Consider the following 15233-nt stretch of genomic DNA (forward strand, 5'->3'; position numbering starts at 1 on the left):
GACTAAAGCACTATTAAGTAACACCAGCTGCCTGCAATTACTGCAAGTTCAAATCTCACCAGGTTCAAGGTTGATTCAGCCTTCCATCCTTTCGAGGTAGGTAAAATGAGGACCGGATTGTGGGGGCAATAAGCTGACTTTGTATAAAAAAGAACACTGCTTAGGGGGGCCCAAAAGCCCTACTAAGCAGGTATATATAAAAGTATGAAGGCTATTGTTTAACGTATTGTAAGCCGCCCTGAGTCTCCGGAGAAGGGCGGCATAAAAATCGAACCAATAAATAAATAAATAAATAAATAAATATATAATCTATCGTCAGTACATCCAGATATATTTGAGGATAACCCTTTGCAGTGCCAAGAATTTATGATTGACCCAAATCAACAACATAATTTCATGGTTGAATAGATATCTTGGTACTCTTCCATGTGTCGAATGAATTATAATTAATGTAAGAGATTATTCTAGCATTGTGGCATGTTTGCTTTTTTGTTGTAATGTATACTTTTTTCACATCTTCTGCAACTATTTTATACACAATTAAAATTACACTTTTCTTTAAAACTTATAGACAAAGAGGATGGCAATAAGAGCACTCTGGACAACTGAGAATAACAAGCAACGTTGAAAAGGAAATAAAATTGAGCCAGAAATCAAAATATATTCCATTTCCTTCAGAAAACCACACAATTCTGCTTTTCCAGCAGCTAATAGACAAAAGAAAGAAAATTAACATGAGATTTTGAGCTGGAAAAAGTAGAGGATACGAAACTCAAGGATACATTGCATGAAAGATCAAGGAAGATTATTTTTCATTCAGAAAAAGATGGAAATATCTGGAAGTTAGGGGGAAGGAAAAGGTCTTATTGAGCAGGGCACATAGGACAGACAATGATACAGGCCTTGCTCTGGGAAGAAGCAAATGGTTTTAATCAAAACACTACTAAACAATAAATCACACATATTTTTGACCTCAACAATATCAGTTGTGGAAAATCTCCATAGATCTGCTTATTGTAGAAAAAGCACAGATTGCAAATCATAGCTGATTAAACAAGAAGATCCCAACTGCAGAAAAGCCATACAAATTATCTGAATATGCCAAAAAGTTTGGTCAGAACAGCTTCCTTGTGGTTCATGGAACGACTCACACAGGAGAGAAGCCATACGAGTGCTCCCGATGTGAATACTTTACTGAGCATGGCAATATGGTAATACATCACAGGACACCCATCACATAAGAGTGTCCAAATTGTGTGAAAGTTTCATTGGAAATTACCATCTCATGAGACCACAAAGGACTCAGACAGGAGAGAAAGCATTTGAATGTCCCGATTGTGGGAAAAGTTTCAGTCACATTTCCAGCTTGGTGGCACACCAGAAAACTCACACAGGAGAGAAACCATTTGAATGCCCTATCTGTGGGAAAGGTTTCAGTTGCAATTACAGCCTGGTGACACACCAGAGGACTCACACAGGAGAGAATCCATTTGAATGTCCTGATTGTGGGAAAAGTTTCAGTCACAATTCCAGCCTGGTGATACACCAAAGGACTCACACAGAAGAGAAACCATTTGAATGTTCTGATTGTGGGAAACGTTTCAGTCGCAATTCCAGCCTGGTGACACACCAGAGGACTCACACAGGAGAGAAACCATTTGAATGTCCTGATTGTGGGAAACGTTTCAGTCGCAATTCCAGCCTGGTGATACACCAGTGCACTCACACAGAAGAGCAACCATTTGAATGTCCTGATTGTGGGAACAGTTTCTGTAACAATTCCGGCCTGGTGATACACCAAAGGACTCACATAAGAGAGAAACCATTTGAATGTCCTGATTGTGGGAAAAGTTTCAGTCGCAATTCCCACCTGGTGATACACCAGCGGACTCATACAGGAGAGAAACCATTTGAATGTCCTGATTGTGGGAAAAGTTTCAGTCGCAATTCCAACCTGGTGACACACCAGAGGACTCATACAGGAGAGAAACCATTTGAATGTCCAGATTGTGGGAAAAGGTTCAGTCACAATTCCAGGCTGGTGACACACCAGAGGACTCACACAGGAGAGAAACCATTTGAATGTCCTGATTGTGGGAAAGGTTTCAGTCGCAATTCCAGCCTGGTGATACACCAGTGGACTCACACAGAAGAGCAACCATTTGAATGTCCTGATTGTGGGAACGGTTTCTGTAACAATTCCAGCCTGGTGATACATCAAAGGACTCACACAGGAGAGAAACCATTTGAATGTCCTGATTGTGGGAAAAGTTTCAGTCAAAATTCCCACCTGGTGACACATCAGAGGACTCACACAGGAGAGAAACCATTTGAATGTCCTGATTGTGGGAAAAGTTTCAGTCAGAATTCCAGCCTGGTGACACACCAGAGGACTCACACAGGAGAGAAACCATTTGAATGTCCTGATTGTGGGAAAGGTTTCAGTAGCAATTCCAGCCTGGTGACACACCAGAAGACTCACACAGGAGAGAAACCATTTGAATGTCCTGATTGTGGGAAAAGTTTCAGTCACAATTACAGCCTGGTGATACACCAGAGGACTCACACAGGAGAGAAACCATTTGAATGTCCAGATTGTGGGAAAAGTTTCAGTTACAATTCCAGCCTGGTGAAACACCAGAGGACTCACACAGGAGAGAAACCATTTGAATGTTCTGATTGTGGTAAATGTTTCAGTCAGAATTCCCACCTATTGACACACCAGAGGACTCACACAGGAGAGAAACCATTTGAATGTCCTGATTGTGGGAAAAGGTTCAGTAACAATTCCAGCCTGGTGACACACCAGAAGACTCACACAGGAGAGAAACCATTTGAATGTTCTGATTGTGGGAAAAGTTTCAGTCACAATTCCATCCTGGTGACACACCAGAGGACTCACACAAGAGAAAAACCATTTGAATGTCCAGATTGTGGGAAAAGTTTCAGTCACAATTCCAGCCTGGTGAAACACCAGAGAACTCACACAGGAGAGAAACCCTTTGAATGTTGTATCTGTGGGAAACGTTTTAGTGATAATTCCAGCCTGGTGAAACACCAGAGGACTCACACAGGAGAGAAACCATTTGAATGTCCTGATTGTGGGAAAAGTTTCAGTCAGAATTCCCACCTGGTGACACACCAGAGGACTCACACAGGAGAGAAACCATTTGAATGTCCTGATTGTGGGAAAAGGTTCAGTCAGAATTCCCACCTGGTGACACACCAGAGGTCTCACACAGGAGAGAAACCATTTGAATGTCCTGATTGTGGGAAAAGGTTCAGTAAGAATTCCCACCTGGTGAAACATCGGAACACTCACACAGGACAGAAACCATACGAGTGCCCAGATTGTGGGAAAGGTTTCAGTACTAAGACTAGCCTTTTAAGTCATGTGCTTATACACACGGGAGAAACCATTTAAGTGCCCCAAGAGTGGACGGTGCTTCAGGAAACATTCCACCCATATTGCACACAAGAAAATGCACATGGATTTTCCAAAGTGATGAGTGATGACCTAAAGCAGTGGTTCCCAAATTGGGCGGTACCAAAGTGGGGGGCGGTGGGATGATTTAGGGGGGCTGTAAGAGGCATGGGGGGCAGCAGGGTAGTGCTAGAGGCAAAAGGGGGCGGCAGGGGGCGCTAAGTGGCAAGGAGGGTGGCAGAGGGTGCCCCCCCCTTTGGCCTGTGCTTCACAGCAGTTACCTCCTTGCAATCAAACAGCAAGAAAAAACAGCTCCTTTCAGCTTCAGCATAGGCTAATTAGCACAAGTTGATTAGATTGGCCTCCCGATTCTCTCAGTTTTTTTGCGCAGGGCTCTGCTGCTTGCTGCAAAGAGTGTTGGAGCAGATTTTTTTTCCCCTGTGCTAATCAAGCTATGCTGAAAACGAAACTGAAAGTAAAGCAGGCTGTTTGAGGTTTGCTTCAAGGAAAAATGAGGCAGAGGCAGAGGGAGATTTCTTTTTCTTCTTTTTCCTCACTAAAAAGGTAGGTGCAAACAATGGGAAATTTAGGGCAAAAGAGGAGAGTTCAAGATTTTAAAACACAAAAGGAGAAAGAAAAAGGCAAAAATAAAAATGGGAAGGGAGAAAAAGAAAAAGAAATGAAAGAGAAATATTATACATATTTAGAATTGAAATATGAATAGTAGTAAGAAATAAATGGGAAATCATGATTGTAAAAATGAAATGAATAATAATTGGAATATTTATCTTTGTATTTTTGAAATCTAGACAATGATAAGTTTTTCTTTTTTTCTTTTTTTTAGAAATATGAATAAGTATAAACTAACAATTGAAATACCTTTAATGGTCTATGGTGGTGAAAATAAAAAGGATTAAGTTGTACGTTGGATAACATTGTCCTATTTTTCATTTAACAGCATTTTCACATAAAATTTCTACAACTAGCATCCTTCTCTTTATTAACAAATTAACATTTTCACTGACTCTTAACCATTTTCTCTTAGTCTCTCCACAGTTCTCTTTCTTGATGTTTTCCTCCCTTTCTCCCATTTCTTTACCTTCTTATTTTTCCTGTTCTTATATCTCCTTTAGCCTTTCCTTTAATTTTAACTCTATTACTTTTCATTTTCAATCTTACCCCATTTATTTCTCTTTTCTTGATATTTGAGATGTATTTTCCCATATCCATTTTTATTCTATTACTATTGAACCCAGTGTAATCATCTTTCTTTTTCCCCCAATTATTTCCTTTTCCATATTATCTCCTTGTTTCTCTTGCTTCTCATTCATCTTTTCTCTTTCTTTTTTTTGCAAGCTAACCAATTCTCTGCTTCTTTATTTCCCTTAAATGCCTCCCTTACTTTTTGAAACATCTCCCTTAGTGTCTCATATTCATCCTCCCAATTCTCCATATTTTCAATTTTAAAAGGCTAGGATTTTTAAGCTTATTCTTTTCATTTCCATATGTGGGGGAGGGATGCTTTTCAAGGAGCCACAAGGGGGGCTGAGAGAAGAGTCATTCTGACAGTGTCTTTTAAAATTGCTTGGAAGACCCATTTTTTCCCTAACAATAATGGTTTGTATACTTTGGAATAAAACGTATACTTGGAAAAAGTACTTGCAAAACTTGGACAGAAGGAAAAGAAAGGTAGGACTGGACTCATTATCAGTAGCTAGTAGTTCATTGTTATCAGTGACTCCCACTGATTCTAAACTCATTTTAAGACTGGGATTGGTGACTACTGAAATATTCAACATTGGTCTCAGAAATCTTTGATTTGAACTATCAAATCTCTGATTTGAACTATCAAATCTCTGATTTGAACTTTGATTTTAACTATCAAATCTTTGATTTGAACTCTGATTTGAACTATGCCAAGAAAAATCATAAATGGGGCAAAAATCACTTAACCATAATAATTTCTGGATATTTTAAATGTAGAGAATTCAAGTGTTGAGAATGACTCATTATTTCATCTCTTTTTTCGCACTAGGTACCACTATTTGATTTCTTTTCCTTTTATTCAAATAACAACAGAAAACCCAATACAGTTCAGTATGAATTGGCTTTCCAGTCCTTCCTTGATGCACTTTTTCACATTGGTTATCTAGTTTAAATGCCAAAGGAAAATCAATGATATATTTTTCAGACCATTGGAGGATCACACTGCTCAAGCAAAACTAACGTGTGAATTAAGCTTTAGCTAAAAAATGGAGCTTTAATTCCAGAAGTCCATTCTTTAAACTTGGACTTCTGGAGTTAAAAGGCTCTGGATTAAATGGTACTCCAGACAAAAGATGGAGAAGAGTATCTTGCTTTTAGACATGATAATAGCTGTCTAGAAAGGTGAGTTATGAGCTATTTTTACATCATCAGAAATTTAATTTATTACCTGTTAAAAATGCAAAGACAAGGAGTACAAGGAGCAAATAAAAGACCTTCATGTTGGGGTTGGTTCTGGACCAAACCTTACTTGTGGGACAGAAACCAGCTCTCAGCCCTCCTTGTGACTTCTTGAAAAGAATCCCCCCCACACACGCTCCACCGCCTGAGGAGGCAAGGGAGGGCTGCAGGTTGATCCCAAGGGGGTCTGGGAATGGGTGTGAATTCATCCCACAGCCCTCTCCATCCCCTCCTCTGTGAAATTGCTTTCTCCCACTCACTGGTGGTCAGCAATTTCAAAAGGAACCCCCAGCTGAGAATCACTGCTCTAGATTGGTTGATTCAGGGGATTTCTCTAGCGTTAACTAATAGTGTTAGCTATCTTTGTTACAGGGATAAATTTGTATTGGAGCAGCCTGCGGACCTCCCAAAGGCTCTGCCCACCCTGTTTTTGCAAAAAAAACGGGCCAGTTTTTCACAAAAATGGGACGTGCGGGGCAAGGCTTCAGGAGGCCAAATATGGCTGTATTCTGTGTATTTTATTGTTACTATCTTCCTTAGTGTAAGGTGACCAGACGTCCCGCTTTTGGCGGGACAGTCCCGCTTTTGAGCAATTTGTCCCGCGTCCCGCGGCGTTTCAAAAAAGTCCCGATTTTTCTTGAGCCCCAGCTGATGGCTAGAAGAAAAAAAAACTGTTTAAACTCTTGCCCGGGGCTTCAAAGGGCTGCCCTACAGGCAATCAGTGTAAAGCAGTTTTTTTTTCCCCTAGCTAAGCTTCAGAAACGAAACCGAAACCAAGAAACCAGGGTCTTTGGTGCAGCGTGACAAAATGAGGCAGAGAGAGATTTATGTTTATTTTTATTTTTCCTCCCCAAAAAAGGTAGGTGAAAAACTGCAAACAATGGGAAATTTAGGAGGAGAGTTCAAGATTTTAAAACACAAAGGAAAAAAAACTGTATTTAACTAGGGAATTGTAATAATTGAGATACTATTAATTGTATATTGTGTTGAAAGCAGAAATGGTTAAGTTGTGGTTCGGAGGAATATATGGGAGAAATTATTTGGTTTATTATTATTGGTAAATATAATTAATTGATTTGTAAGAAATTGGATTGCATGGAAATAATTGGAATATTCATGTTCATATTGATTAATATACAAAAAAGATAGTTTTATAACTAATTGATTTATATTAAAATGTTGAATTTGTATTAAACAACTGTATTACATAATTACATAATTAAACAATGTGAGGATGGATATAAAAATAGATGACAATGGGAAGGGGTATAATATAGAATAGAAGGGAAAAATTGAATTTGATTAAGATTAGAGATGAGGATGAAGGGTAATATTGGTTTTTTTAAAAAATAGATGAGGAATAAATATGGCAAAAAGGAAATATAGAAATTGTAAATTTAATTGAAATGACTAAACGCTGTTTAAATTTGTGAACCAGCCAAATATTCTGTTCAAAGAAAATACATTGTATGTTTGTATGTGTGTTTCTAATTATTGCTATTTATTCATATTTGTTCTCTTTTATTCTTTAAAGTTTAACAATTCATTCTTTATCTTAATATCTTTATATTTGCTTGGGGTTGGCTTTCTTTCCTTTCATCTTTTTTATTGTACAGCAATCTTTCTCCTCAAACCTACCACCTCTCTCTTTTCTTTCCTTCTTACTTTCTCTTCCCCCCACCCTCTTTTTCTCCTCCCTACTTCCTCTTTCTTTCTCCTTCTCCTCTCTTCCTCCCTCTCTTACCCTCACTCCTACTCTAATTTCCATTCCTTCATCCCTCTCTATTGCTGTAATCCTTTAATGCATATGGACTACTCAGAGGGCTGAAAAAGTTATTTTTGACTGGTCCTCACACTTTTGACCAGTCCTCGAACTTATGACTGTCCTCACATTTTACATTTTTGCCCTATCTTGTCATCATGGTGAAGAGAAGCAGTTGTGAAATGAGTGACATGGTTGTTAAGAATGCTGCACGGGCATAAATGTGAGGATGGTCATAAGTGTGAGGACCAGTCAAAAGTGCGAGGACCTGTCAGAAATGACTTTTTTCAGCCCTCTGGTTAGTCCTTTTGTGCATATGGACTACTCAGAGGGCTGAAAAAGTTATTTTTGACTGGTCCTCACACTTTTGACCAGTCCTCGAACTTACGACTGTCCTCACATTTTACATTTTTGCCCTATCTTGTCACCTTGTTGAAGAGAAGCAGTTGTGAAATGAGTGACATGGTTGTTAAGAATGCTGCACGGGCATAAATGTGAGGATGGTCATAAGTGTGAGGACCAGTCAAAAGTGCGAGGACCTGTCAGAAATGACTTTTTTCAGCCCTCTGGTTAGTCCTTTTGTGCATATGGACTACTCAGAGGGCTGAAAAAGTTATTTTTGACTGGTCCTCACACTTTTGACCAGTCCTCGAACTTACGACTGTCCTCACATTTTACATTTTTGCCCTATCTTGTCACCTTGTTGAAGAGAAGCAGTTGTGAAATGAGTGACATGGTTGTTAAGAATGCTGCACGGGCATAAATGTGAGGATGGTCATAAGTGTGAGGACCAGTCAAAAGTGTGAGGACCTGTCAGAAATGACTTTTCAGCCCTCTGAGTAGTCCCTATACACATAGCCATGGCCACCCGGTCACATGACCAGGTAGCCACGCCCACCCAGTCACATGGCCTCCAAGCCACGCCCACACAATAAGCCACGCCCACAATGGTGTCCTTCTTACCAATGTTAAAATCTGTTCACCTTACCCTATAGACATAGCCATGGCCACCCGGTCACATGACCAGCTAGCCACGCCCACCCAGTCACATGACCAGCTAGCCACACCCACAAAATAAGCCACGCCCACAATGTCCCTCTTTACCAATGTTAAAATCTGGTCACCTTACCTTAGTGGGTCGTGCAAACTGCTATTCCGAACAATGCTATTTATAGGGGGTGGGGCAGTGGTGGGATTCAATTTTTTTAACAACCGGTTCTGTGGGTGTGGCTTAGTTGGTGGTGTGGCCTGGTGGTCATTTGACCGGGTGGGCGTGGCTAACTGGTCATGTGACCGGGTGGGCGTGGCTATCTGCATAGGGACTACTCAAAGGGCTGAAAAAATTAATTTCTGACTGGTCCTCGCACTTTTGACTGGTCTTCGCACTTATTTCTGGTCATCATTTATGCCCATTGTAGCATTCTTAACAACTGTATCATTCATTTCACAACTGCTTCTCTTCACCATGGTGACAAGATAGGGCAAAAACAAAATGTGAGGACAGTCGTAAGTTCGAGGACTGGTCAAAAGTGGGAGGACCAGTCAAAAATAACTTTTTCAGCCCTCTGAGTAGTCCATATGCATAAAAGGATACAGCAATAGAGAGGGATGAAGGAAGAGAAGGGAAATTGGAGTAGGAGTGAGGGTAAGAGAGGGAGGAAGAGAGGAGGAGAAGGAAAAAGGAAGAGGAAGTAGAGAGGAGAAGAAGAGGGGGGAAGAGAAAGTAAGAAGGAAAGAAAAGAGAGGTGGTAGGTTTGAGGAGAAAGATTGCTGTACAATAAAAAAGATGAAAGGGAAGAAAGCCAACCCCAAACAGATATTAAGATATTAAGATAAAGAATGAATTGTTAAACTTTAAAGATTAAAAGAGAACAAATATGAATAAATAGCAATAATTAGAAACACACATACAAACATATAATGTATTTTCTTTGAACAGAGTATTTGGCCGGTTCACAAATTTAAACAGTGTTTAGTCATTTCAATTAAATTTACAATTTCTATATTTCCTTTTTGCCATATTTATTCCTCATTTATTTTTAAAAAAACCAATATTACCCTTCATCCTCCTCTCTAATCTTTTTTTTTATTGAAAAAGTTTTACAAATATAAATTTTCCCCCTTCCCCCCTTTCCCTCCCTAACCCTCCCTTACCCTCCCCTCCTCCCATGGCTTCCCCAGGATGAAATCCAAATCCAAATCACATTATATAATACTTTGCCGCCCATCTACTCTACCCCCTGTGTAGTATACATTTCTTCCTGACATTCTAGTATTCTATCCCCTATATACTATACATTTCTACACAACATTCAACTAAAAGTTATCTGATACTTCCTAGTTTAATATTTATTCTGCACATAATCTATCCATTTCCTCTACTCCCGTGCATAGATTTCTTGGGTCCAGTCTTTTATGTATGCTGATATCTTCGCCATATCTGCAAAACTGGTCACCTTCAGAGTCCATTCTTCTATAATAAACATAACATCCCTTTTCCAATATTGAACAATCATTAACCTAGCCTATCACCATATACCATATCAATTTTGTTTCATCCACTTCCCCGCAGGTCCACCATATATAATAATTTATAGCATCTAAACAATTACATCAAATCCTTCTTCCAACAGTGTATTTAATGTCTTTAGTTGCCATCTGCCCCCATCATTGAAGAGTACTTCTATATATAAACCCCCCCCGAGTGACTTTATATTTATATTCCGTATGATATCTTCTGTAAAGTCTTTCATCTAGATTATTAGTTCCATCGACCATGTTAGGGTAACAACCAGATCAACTGCAAGTGTCCTTATTCCATAATCCTCTTGCCTCATAGCTATTCCCTTCAACGTACACATAATCCATCTTTCTTAAAGTCTGTAATAGAAAGTTCCAATTCACTCGATTACAGGCCTTCTCCGCATCCTAAAACACCAGCACTGCAGGGATCTGTTTATTCTTCTCAAGATAGTCCAATAAATCTATAATTTGCCTCACATTATCTTTCATATATCTGTCTTCTATAAATCCTGCTTAATCATGAATCAGCTCTTAGATAACTGGCAATAATCTGTTGGCTAATAGTTTTGCAAAAAATTTATAATCCATATTCAAAAGAGATATTGGTCTAAATTTTTTTAGTTTTGTAGAACCTGCTTCTTTTCTTGCCTTGTGCTGGCTTAGACCTCTGCTGTTGTTGTTTTTCTGGAATTCGTTTGTAGGCTGATCGGGTTATACGCTGATCTTTAACTTTATAGGACATCAGATCAAGATCCAAAGCCACTTCTCTTGTATTTTTAGGTGGTTCACCTTTAACCTTTAAAGGAAGATCCGGGAACGGCTCATCCAAAAAGCCCCCTGTAGATCCTTGTATTTCCATTGGCTCCATCTCCATCTGCTTCCACTGGACTTCAATCTCTTGTTCAGTTTGCTTTTCTTTATCACCCTCCTGTATTAACACTGAAGATGTACATGGAAATGCTGGACCAGTTTTAAAAACATTGAGATAAAATTCTTCCGCTTTTTTAACAGTATTTAATCGATATCTTTCTCCTTGATACCTCAATATTATACCAACTGGAGCATCCCATCTAAATGGAATTTGTTGTTTCTTTAATTCAGTCACCAAAAATCCAAAATCCTTTCTATCTTTTAGCATCTTAGGCGGCAGCTCTTTATAAATCCCAATCTCCCTTCCATCCACTTGTAAGATGGAAACAAAAGACTTTTGCAAGATGTCATTTCTTATTCTTCTGTCTGTAAAGTATATCACTACATCTCTGGGCAATTGCCTTTGCCTTGCCACCCAAGAATTCACTCTGTAAATCTTGTCAATCTTGGACAGGACCTCTTCAGAGCTAACCTTTAGCATCTCAGCCAAAGCATCAGCACAAATCCTTCTCAAATCTCTGTTGTTTTCCTTTATCCCCCTCAGTCTTACAGCAAACTCCATAAATTTGAATTGCATCATTGTCACTTCATTTTCAATCCTTTGCGTTTTATTATCCACATTATAAATCTTATAATCAGCTTCCTTCATTTTAGACTCTACTTCTAAATTAATTTCTTCCACTTTTTTTATCAATCTGGACAATTACTTCTGACAAGCCAGTCAAAACTGTCAGAATATCTCGCTTCATCTTATCATACTTTTCTTGAACCACCTCCTTAGTTTCCTGTTGAAATTTTTCAAACTTCTGGTCCATAACCTCATCTTGTTTCATCAGAGCCGCAATAATAAATTCCTTCAAATCTTTAAAATCAATCTCCTGTCTCTGGCTCTGAGTCTGCAAGCTTAAAAACTGTGCTTGTGACTTATGAGTGGGGGAACCCCCCCCTACAGCTTTGTTGTCTGGCTTTGAAGCCATTCTGCCACGCAGACAAACTCTTTTTAAGAAGGAAGTCTTCTCTCCCTTTTCACCTGCACAAAAACCTCTCAGAATTAATCAAGTCTCTAAGGGAGAAGGAACATAAAGACACTTTGGAAAAAAAACCTTTTCCCTTCTCTTCTAGCCAGCGCTGTTGCTTTAGATACTTTGTAGCGTACTGAGACAGTCAGGCAAATCCACTTTCGCTTTCAGCTTTTTTCAAGCCTCTAAAGCCGGACGCCATTTTAAACTTTCACTCTTTCTCCATTCTTAAATTCAATCACAGGGCTATTATAAATACTTGCAGTTTTAAGTTCCAGATCCAGATTTCACCCTGTTTATTTTTAATAAATCTTTTGACTTTCGCTGGTTATGTTGGTCGCGTCGTCTGGCTCTGCTACATGCAGAGTTCCCCTGGAGTCCGGAGCCACGGCGAGCTGGATAGGGACCCTCATCCTGCTTCCTCCCCAGAAGCAAAAAAGACAATCTGGGGACTTCACAGGGGGCTCTACCTGATCTCGCCGGCTCTGCTCACATTTCCTCAAAGAAATGGAGTTTTTCAAGCTGCCTCTCAGCTGTGGAGGCGGCTCTTTACGGGCGGCGGGGCTGGCGGTCTTGAAAGACCGTCTAGCGACGACGGCGGCACCAACCGGAAGCCACCTCCTCTCTAATCTTAATCAAATTCAATTTTCACTTCTATTCTGTATTATACCCCTTCCCATTGCAATCTATTTTTATATCCACCCTCACGTTGGTTAATTATGTAATATTACAGTTGTTTAATACAAATTCAACATTTTAATATAAATCAATTAGTTATATAACTATCTTTTTTGTATATTAATCAATATGAACAAGAATATTCCAATTATTTCCATGCAATCCAATTTCTTACAAATCAATTAATTATATTTACCAATAATAATAAACCAAATAATTTCTCCCATATATTCCTCCAAACCACAACTTAACCATTTCTGCTTTCAACACAATATACAATTAATAGTATCTCAATTATTACAATTCCCTAGTTAAATAGAGCTTTTTTTCTTTTGTGTTTTAAAATCTTGAACTCTCCTCTTTTGCCCTAAATTTCCCATTGTTTGCAGATTTGCACCTACCTTTTTTGGTGAGGAAAAAAAAGAAATCTCTCTCTGCTTCATTTTGACCCTGCTTTACTTTCAGTTTCGCTTTTTCAGCATAGCTAGGGGAAAAAAAATCTGCTCCAGCACTCTTTACAGATAGCAACAGAGCCCTGGCAAAACAGCTGAGAGCAAATCAGCTGAGAGTCGGGAGGCCGATCTAATCAACTTGTGCTAATTAATGGATGCTGAAGCTGAAGGGGCTGTTTTTTCTTGCTGTTTGCTTGCAAGGAGGTAAGTGCGGCGAGGCACAGGTCAAAGGGTGGGGGCCACCCTCCTTGCCACTTAGCCCCACCTGCCGCCCCCCTTGCCTCTTACCGCCCCCTAAGGCATTCCACCGCCACCCAGGGGGCGGTACCGCCCACTTTGGCAACCACTGGCTTACTTAACTACTTAACAACCGGTTCTACCAAAGTAGAATCCCACCACTGGGTCTACCCATTTATTTTTGCAGGCGTCGGTCTACTCATTTGTTTTCTTTTAACACTGATCAGCTGTAGGGCGGCCCTTTGAAGCCCCGCAGCAGCTGTGAGGCCAATAAAATTATAAAAAAACACCAAACCGTTTGTTAAATTGCTGGCTCGCCCACCCCTCGCCCAGTGGTGTTCAGTCTAAGCTGAACAGTAACAGGATTTATCACTATTGGGAAAGGCACTCTGAACTTAGGACCTAATTTTCTCCTGGGCAGTTTGAGTTTTATTTATTTATTTATTTATTTTTCCAATTTGATTTATATGCCGCTCTTCTCCGGAGACTCAGGGCGGCTTACAATGCGTTAAGCAATAGCCTTCATACTTTTGTATATTTATACAAACTCAGCTTATTGCCAACACAAACTGGGTCCTTAATTTACCTGCCTTAGAAAGGACGGAAGGCTGAGTCAACCTTGAGCCTTGGAGAGATTCGAACCAGCAGTAATTGCAGGCAGCTGTGTTAATAACAGGGTGCTTAGACCACTGTGCTATCAAGGCTCATAGATACTTTGTATCTAAAAGCTTTTAGATACAAAGTATCTAAAGCTCAAAGGCTTTAGATACTTTGTTGGCAAGTACACTTTGGCTCTGATCTGCAGCTCCTCAGTGAACTGTTTCTTCAGCATTTTGAATGCTGGGCCACAAGTTGGGCCACCCACTTGGCCGCTTTGCCCTCCATGTTGTCAGCAATGGCTGAGATCATTTTGTCAGTCCTGGAGCCCATCTTTTTCTTTGGATCTTCAGGGCTGCCACATTTAGTGCTGTGGGAAAACAGGAGGGGGGGGGGGGTTGCATGGAGTTGGTGGAGATATATAGTCATAACAACATTCTTTGCTCTGGGAGTCAAGGACATTCAGCCTGCACTTGAAGAGGTGTACCTGGGGAACATCAGGACGGTGGATTGATTGGGCCATGTGACTGACATGTGGGTGCAGGGGAAGGGACTGACTTTCCTTTGGGTGGGGAAAATGTGGGGGCTTTCAGATTTGGGTTTTCCCAGATGTGCCAATATGACATTTCTAATAAAATGAAACTTTGAGGAACTGCTGGCCTCGGAGTCTTACTTGGGTGGGGGATGTTCCTTGGAACCTTGACATATTTCTTGATCAGATTGGTACTGGGCTCCATAGTGATTGAGGTGGGACCAAATCCGGTTCATGTTCCATTGGCACTGGATCCACTCCTGTCCAGTGTAGTATGCCCAGCCCAGAGGGATCTGGTCCACCGGAGGTAGACTAAGGAGAGGCTGGCGAGGTGGACTACCTGGCGTTCGTAGACCATGGCCCCTCATTGTAGGCCTGGGCTGGATTGGTCTAGGCTAGGGGCCCTGGCTGTTGGCTGTCAACTGTCACTGGTTAAGCTGTCAGTTTGGTAGATCAGGCCCAACAAGGGAGGCTTAGGAGCAATCTGCTCAGCACTGAGTGAAAGGAGGAGGAAATCCCACTCTGAGTGGTCACACTCCCGTGGCCAGAGAAGTTGAAGGTCAGCTGGGCCAGGACCATGACAGGCTGGCTGGCTGGGGGTTGCTGGCCCAAGCAGCTGATGCTCAGCTGGCCAAATCTCTCTGGCAGCCCCTCCAGGATTTGGCTCTTATTTAAAAAGTTTTATTGGATTTTA

The 15233-nt window shown here is 40.4% G+C and overlaps 1 pseudogene; it reads left to right on the top strand.

Moving 5' to 3' along the window:
- The first annotated feature begins 782 nt into the window (after window positions 1-782).
- The window catches only part of LOC139310043 (zinc finger protein 850-like), a 218579-nt pseudogene continuing 204128 nt past the window's right edge, over window positions 783-15233 (top strand).

Source organism: Pituophis catenifer, unplaced genomic scaffold (genome assembly GCF_029215685.1).
Source record: "Pituophis catenifer annectens isolate HBS135680 unplaced genomic scaffold, rPitCat1.0.hap2 SCAF_2, whole genome shotgun sequence".
Classification (NCBI taxonomy): Eukaryota; Metazoa; Chordata; class Lepidosauria; order Squamata; family Colubridae; genus Pituophis; species Pituophis catenifer.